Here is a 7,201-nt window from a genome sequence, read left to right on the forward strand (position 1 = left end):
TGCTGCTGCATAAATGATGCAATATGCCAGGGAGATATGTATACTGTAGCTAAGAAAGTAATACTAAGTGTTTGTTGTGTACTAAGCTGTTAGTGGCCCATGTGCCTCACCCTAATAATTTGGTCCCTTTCCCCCCTCATAACTTAGCCTACTGTTCTGACTTGGTGGTGCACATCTAGCCAATCGCCTGTTTAAGAGAAACGTAATCAAATATTGTAAGAGCTTTCATTGTCTGCTTATAAGCCCCCTTTATTTATCCTACGGTTCTGACTTGGTGTACAGGGAGAATACTGTAAGAATGGCCCATGTTCTGAATTTTGTCACTGTACATTTTCAAAAGTGCTGAACAAATAGTTATATTGACTACGTCTGTCCTAACTCGCTCATTAATTTCTAAATCTAAATAACAGATTGCCTCTTATCTGCTCATCATCCCCTTATGCCATAGTTTGTACATCTCAATTGTCAGGAGAACCCATATTTGTTCAAGCAAGTCAGCCATACCAGCTATGTTTCTTTCAAAGGCAGTAAATGAAGCTGAACTAACTGTTTCGTGGCAGAAAAGGCTCTGCTGATAGCAAGGTGTGCTGTTGGAACAGCTATATGTAGGCCCTAACAGTTTGTGGGCATCGTTCGTCACCGTTATAGTCTAAATAATGGGTTGTATTGTGTAGTGGCTTTGCTGGCATGTACCTAAAAAAACATTTTTTTCGTTCGCCCACCAAGACTGACATGCTAAAATCGCCACTATTTGTGTGTGTGTGTGTGTGTGTGTGAGCGGGGTGTTGTCAATACATGCGTTGCGTGGCTATCAACAAACACCCGCCATATCCAGTCCATTGTTTTGCTAGCAAGCTAGCCTTGTTTAGGATGGAGCCTTGCCGTACACATGGCTCTGTTCACAACTAGCTAGCTAACTGGTTTGGCGAACAAGGGGCTAGCCAACGTAGCTACTTCAAACACAAAAGTAAGTATTTAGCTACTTTGTTATATTGTTGTTTGTATATGCATGAGGTTAGCTACCAACTACGTAACGTTAGCTAACTACCGTTAGCTAAATTATGTATATCAAACTAGCGAACATTAGCTACGTTGTCTAACTAGCTACAGTAGCTAACGTTACTTCTATCTTGCAAGGAAACACACGCACTGTTCTCACTGCAGGTCTTCAAACTGACCCAAAACTATTCTAATTTAAGTTGTAACTGCGTGTGTGTAGTTAACGCATGTACATTTAGCAAGAATACCTGTAAATATCTTGTTTACTGGCGCAAGTTCATCCACTTCCCGTCTTGTCGCTGGATCGACCCGGTTGCCCCTCCCCTTCCAGATGTGAAGAGGCGAAGCCAAAAAGGTTTTACCACAGATAGAACAATAAGACAAATATTTCACCGGATGTATAAATTTGAAGCATCCGCTTGGCATTTCCACTCACTACCAAATATGGCCAATACCAAATCAGTGGGAGAACGAGATGGATGTTGTCCAACGTTCTACTAATTTTCTCATCGATTAAATATTTAATCTCAATACAGTTTTCTGTTCCTAAAAGTAAAATATGTTACGACAGACTTTACCCGGTTAGACTTTTTTTAAATGGCATTGTTTAGAAGGGGCGCAAAGGCGAATAGCGTTATTGCACAAGCGCACTTCGCAGAGTAGGCGTTCCGTAACGGAGATGTGCAAATACGGGCTAGAACGCACCAATAGGTTCTCGCTAAATCGTGCTTGGCTCTGGCCACCTCCTTGCTTCTTCTGCCCGCTATGACTCACTTGTTTCCGTTTGAAACGACAGGCTGTGGGTTATCTTGGTTTAGTTATAGAAATCTTTACTCAGCCCAAAATCTGTCCATGAAAATAAGCCCAAGAAATGTGGAATTTTTGCATTGAAGTCAACGAGAGAGAGTGTCGAAATTGGCCAGCAAAAAAATTAATTGCTAATTTACTATGTGAGGCTTATTTGATCGAAATTAATTTAGAATCTATCAAAAAAGTGCAACATCCAGATCTCTCAGTTTTACAATTATTTACAAGTAAGAAGCCATCTTACTAAAGCACTGGAACTTAATTAAACGTGTAGTGACATACATCCTTTAATTAAATATATAACAAAGACCTATAAACAAGTAAATGCAAAGAATGTGCTGGGGGACATATACAGAATTATCCAAGAAGAAACAAAATATGAGAATATTTATAGGGGTAACTAATTGGGAAGATGAGCTGCAAATAGTAATAACCAAAGAGGATTGGGAGGGCATATCAAGAAACACGTCCAAGATAACCAACTCTCTACTCTGGAGGTAATATTCTTGGAAAACTCCTATAATACGATCAAAATACAACCGTGACATCACACCAAGTTGCTGGCGTTACCTTAGGGAGAGCAGAGCTAACCATACTCACATATTATATTCCTGCTCAGTCCTCAATAATTTCTAGATTGAAGTATACAAAGTACTGGATGATACGTTCAAACGTTGGCGCTTTCTCTAAATCCAGAACTCTCGCGGAGAACCCTTCATGTCCTGTTCCTCTACTCTGATAAATACCTCTTCAGAATTATGAGAATAACAGCATTTAAACAGATAACTAGAAAGAAACTGGCTTAAACAACTGGCACCACATATAACCAATTGGAAAGAAACAATTAATGAAAAATATAGTATGGAAATGATAACTCATAGAATGACTATTTGAGACACGATGGTGGAACAGACGTTATATTATGAAATATATATATATAGGCCCTAACAGGAGATAACATGTACATGTTTTAAACGGACGGGTGTGGGTGGAAAGTGTGTGTGTGTGTGTGTGTGTGTGTGTGTGTGTGTGTGTGTGTGTGTGTGTGTGTGTGTGTGTGTGTGTGTGTGTGTGTTGCGTGCGTGCGTGCGTGCGTGCGTGCGTGCGTGAGTGAATTGGTATGCAAGTGTAGAAGTGAAAGTGTGTATGCATGAGTGGGTGCGTATCTGCGTGTGTGTGTGCATGGGTGTGTCAATGTAGTTAGGGGGTGCCCGGATGCCAATACAACACCAGGAGATTTAACCATCAAAATAATACACTACAGATGCATGTCCAATGGGAAACAAAGGATCCATTCAGAAAGTATTCAGACCCATTGACTTTTTCCACATTTTGTTACGTTACAGCCTTATTCTAAAATGGATTCAATAGTTTTTTTCCCCCTCATCAATCTACACACAATACCCCATAATGACATCACAATATTCCATAATGACATCACAATAGTCCATAATGACATCACAATACCCCATCATATCAATAATAAGTGATATCCGTATCGCCGTAGACTACACCACTGCTGTCATCCTTACCTCCAAGTGTTTATTCAAATATGATAATCTTTGAATGCCGACAGCAGTCGCACCATTGGAAGACATGTCTTGGACTGTAGCAGTCGCACCATTGGAAGACATGTCTTGGACTGTAGCAGTCGCCTATTCCTGCTCTTTTCCTGCGATCCATCAAACCCATTTGGTGTGTCATCATAGTGGTCTCTGACATCATAGTGGTGGTCTCTGACATCATAGTGGTCTCTGACTTGTGGTCTGACTCTCTCAGGTGGAACAAACTTAAACTTGCGCCTTTTTTCAATGCTTATTTAAATGTAATTGAGAAAACAGAGAAGTGTCAAAATATTTTTAGCAAAAATCCTCTGAGTTTAAAAATTATCCTCGAAGTAATCATCTAGTTTTTCAAAAGTATCTGTAATCTGATTACAATATTTTGCTGGTAACGTAACGGATTACAGTTACCAATTGTTTTTGTAATCCCTTACATGTAACGGATTACATGTAATCAGTCAGGATTACATGTAATCCGTTACTCCCCAACCCAAGGGTACTGATGGGATTGAAGCCACCAGGTCGGCCATATTGGTACTCCCCAGTAGGAGCAGTCCTCCATAGAAATAAATGGAATTCCGAATTATTTCAATTACATTTTTCAAGGACAAAATTACATGTATTTAAGTATATAATTTAGAAAGGATTTTTGTACATTTGGTTATGTTTAGCTCACATAATATAATTTCAAAGTATGTATTAAGGTGTCTGTCATAGAAGAAAATGTGGCAAAGATGAATGTAAACATTCATAAATGGATTTCTATAGATTCCTAAACACTTGTTACAACGGTGGAGGAGTTCCAAGATGGAGGCACGGTGGCTTCAACAGCGCCCCCTATCAGTCATCTAGTGTATACTGTATATATATATCATTCGTTAACCAACAACTGACTGCTTATGAATGAAGGCCATAACGTTGATGTAGGTACAGTTGCAAGTATGTGTTGCAGATTGTTATAGTGGATTTGGGGCACATGGTCATAGAAAGTGACTAAACACAATCAATTGCACAGCAAACGGTTTTATTTCACAGTAAAAGCTATACAAAATTTCAAGTAAATCCCAGGTACTTGTTGATCAGTCCAGTTTTTCCAAGATGTGTAAATAATGTAGAAAGCAACAGGCAGGATGAGGTGGTATTCGTAAATGTTCGCCTAGTGTGTAGAAGCAAAGAAAACAGTAGTAGACTATTACTCTGGGTTCAGTAACAGTCCGTTGTTCAGTCGTATGACTCAGTTGTTCAGTGGTATGAGTCAGTTGTTCAGTGGTATGAGTCAGTTGTTCGGTCGTATGAGTCAGTTGTTCGGTCGTATGAGTCAGTTGTTCGGTCGTATGAGTCAGTTGTTCGGTCGTATGAGTCAGTTGTTCAGGTCGCCACAAGGGTCCGTTGGTCAAGTCGTTGGAGTCCGTTTGGTTCAGGTCGCCCACCGAAGTCCGTTGTTCAGTCTACGGAGTCCGCTGTTCCAGTCGTAACGGGAGTCTGTCTTGTTATCAAGATGTTCAAGGACTGTCCTACGGGATTGTTTCCACGCTTATCTATGCATATTTTCTGGTTAACAGATCAGATCCATCGAGAGTGGGGTTTTCCGCTAATGGTTCTTTCAGTCGTTATGTGAGTGCAATCCTAGACACGTACTTTTTGCCACAGTGACAAGCATGAAGTTTTATAGGTGTGACGCTCCAACCAGTTGCGTTTCTAGTAACAACAGTTACATATAGCTTCCTCGGATTCTTTCTTTGTGATACACAATTCAATGAAGTTCAAAAGAACAACACTAAGGTAAAACGGTGCAGAAAGCTGTTAAACAGGACGGAGAAACAAAACAAACGGGAATAAATATCACATGAGCCAATTAGAGAAGCGTACTAAACGCAGAATTGCAGTATCCAATGAGATCTTAGATGGGTCTGAGCCAATGCAAGATGTGTGGTAAGCAATGACCTCACTGTTCCCTTTACCATTTGTAAGCCATTAACTTCCACTGTTCCCTTTACATTTGGGTTAAGCATTACTCCCAGCTGTTCCCTGACTCACCGATTTTGGGGATAAAAGGGGAGCTGCATATATCAACATGGGTTCCCCTTACGTGTGACACGCATTTGGCGCTTAAAGCCACATATAGCTCAGACTGGGCTCCCTTTACGCGCGACTTGGTACAGCTAGAAGAAAAAAGCAAAAGAATAGCAGCCGGAAGATACCCCAGCCATTATACCTAGCCACCCACTGTAAAAAGTTCCTGACTTACCCATTTGGTAAGCATTACTCACTGTTCCCTTACTTTAAGCCACTACATGTTCTTACGGTAAGCATTAGCTCACTGTTCACTCCCTTACATTTGGTAAGCATTACTCACTGTTCCCTTTACATTTGTAAGCATTACTCACTGTTCCCTTACATTTGGTAAGCATTACTCACTGTTCCCTTTACATTTGGTAAGCATTACTCACTGTTCCCTCTTACATTTGTAAGCATTCCACTGATTCCACTTCTAATTTGTAAAGCATAATTTTTTAAAACACTCACTGTTCCCTTTAACATTTGGTAAGCATTACCACTGTTCCCTTTACATTTGGTAAGCATTACTCACTGTTCCCTTTATGACAAACGTTCTTACATGGTAAGCATTACTCACTCTTCAACCATTTTACATTTGGTAAGCATTACTCACTGTTCCCTTTACAATTGGTAAGCATTACTCACTGTTCCCTTTACATTTGGTAAGCATTCACTCCACTGTTCCCTTTACATTTGGTAAGCATTACTCACTGTTCCCTTTACATTTGGTAAGCATTACTCACTGTTCCCTTTACATTGGTAAGCATTACTCACTGTTCCCTTTAACCATTTTGGAGTAGCAGAAGGATACGTCAACTTTGTATGCCCCTTGGTCTTAAAACGCTCTGGTGTGGTAAGCATTTACTTCACTGTCTTCCCCCAATAGCAATTTTACCATTAATTGTGACATAGAGCCATTACTCCACCGGCTGACAAGCAAACTTGGCGCCCTCTTTAACATTGGTAAGCCAGTCTTTACACTCAACTGTTAATCCCAGTTTATCAGGGTTTCGGTTAGCGAGAGTAACGAGGCATTTACCTCACTTGTTCCCTTTTACACTTTTGAAAAGGTAAAACGCGGAATTCACTCAACTGTTCCCCTTTTACATTTGAACAAATTAACTCCTCAGTAACGCGGGATTACTTCCCTCACAACCGTCGCCATTACCCACACTTATACACAATATCATGAGGTATAAAGGCGATATTAATTCACTGTTTCGGCGCATTTACAAGTGCTCAGGTAAGGCATTTTAGGCTCACACCCCTAGTTCCCCTTGTTAAAGACACAATACAAATACCACTTTGGTAAGGGCAACTTAGCTTCACTGTGTCCTTACATAAATTGGTAGGCAATTACTTTCACTGTTCCCTTTTTACATTTGGTAAAGCCGAGACAAATTATGCTACACAGTCGTTACCCTTATGAGTAGTCCGCGCCATTTGTCGCAAGTGTTCGTAGCAAAGGGCTACTGTATATCCTCCATGCGTAGATGGTTCCCCGGGGAATATCAACCCAAATAGCTTGAGTAAAGCAACATCCACTGTCTCCCTACATTTGGTACCATTACTCACTGTTCCCTTAAGCACCCAGCATTGTAAGCATTAAACTCACTGGGCCCTTTACATCGAACCTTGGTAGAGCATTAAGGCTCACCTGGGCCTTTTCCCCTTTACATTTGAGTAGCGCCAAGAATATGAGGCTCATCGTTAGTGTCATAAATACGGGAAACACCCGTGAGGTCCCCCTATTCGGGTCGAAAGAGCGAGCAGGA

The 7,201-nt window shown here is 40.7% G+C and overlaps 1 long non-coding RNA gene across 1 annotated transcript in view; it reads left to right on the top strand.

The window, feature by feature from the left end:
* The first annotated feature begins 4,648 nt into the window (after positions 1-4,648).
* The window catches only part of LOC139024909 (uncharacterized), a 2,787-nt gene continuing 234 nt past the window's right edge, over positions 4,649-7,201 (top strand). The window contains exon 1 of the long non-coding RNA XR_011476303.1: positions 4,649-4,740. This is a non-coding gene — a long non-coding RNA (uncharacterized lncRNA). The remainder of the gene's footprint in view (positions 4,741-7,201) is intronic.

The sequence above is a fragment of the Salvelinus sp. IW2-2015 genome, unplaced genomic scaffold, assembly GCF_002910315.2.
Source record: "Salvelinus sp. IW2-2015 unplaced genomic scaffold, ASM291031v2 Un_scaffold2002, whole genome shotgun sequence".
NCBI classification, from domain to species: domain Eukaryota; kingdom Metazoa; phylum Chordata; class Actinopteri; order Salmoniformes; family Salmonidae; genus Salvelinus; species Salvelinus sp. IW2-2015.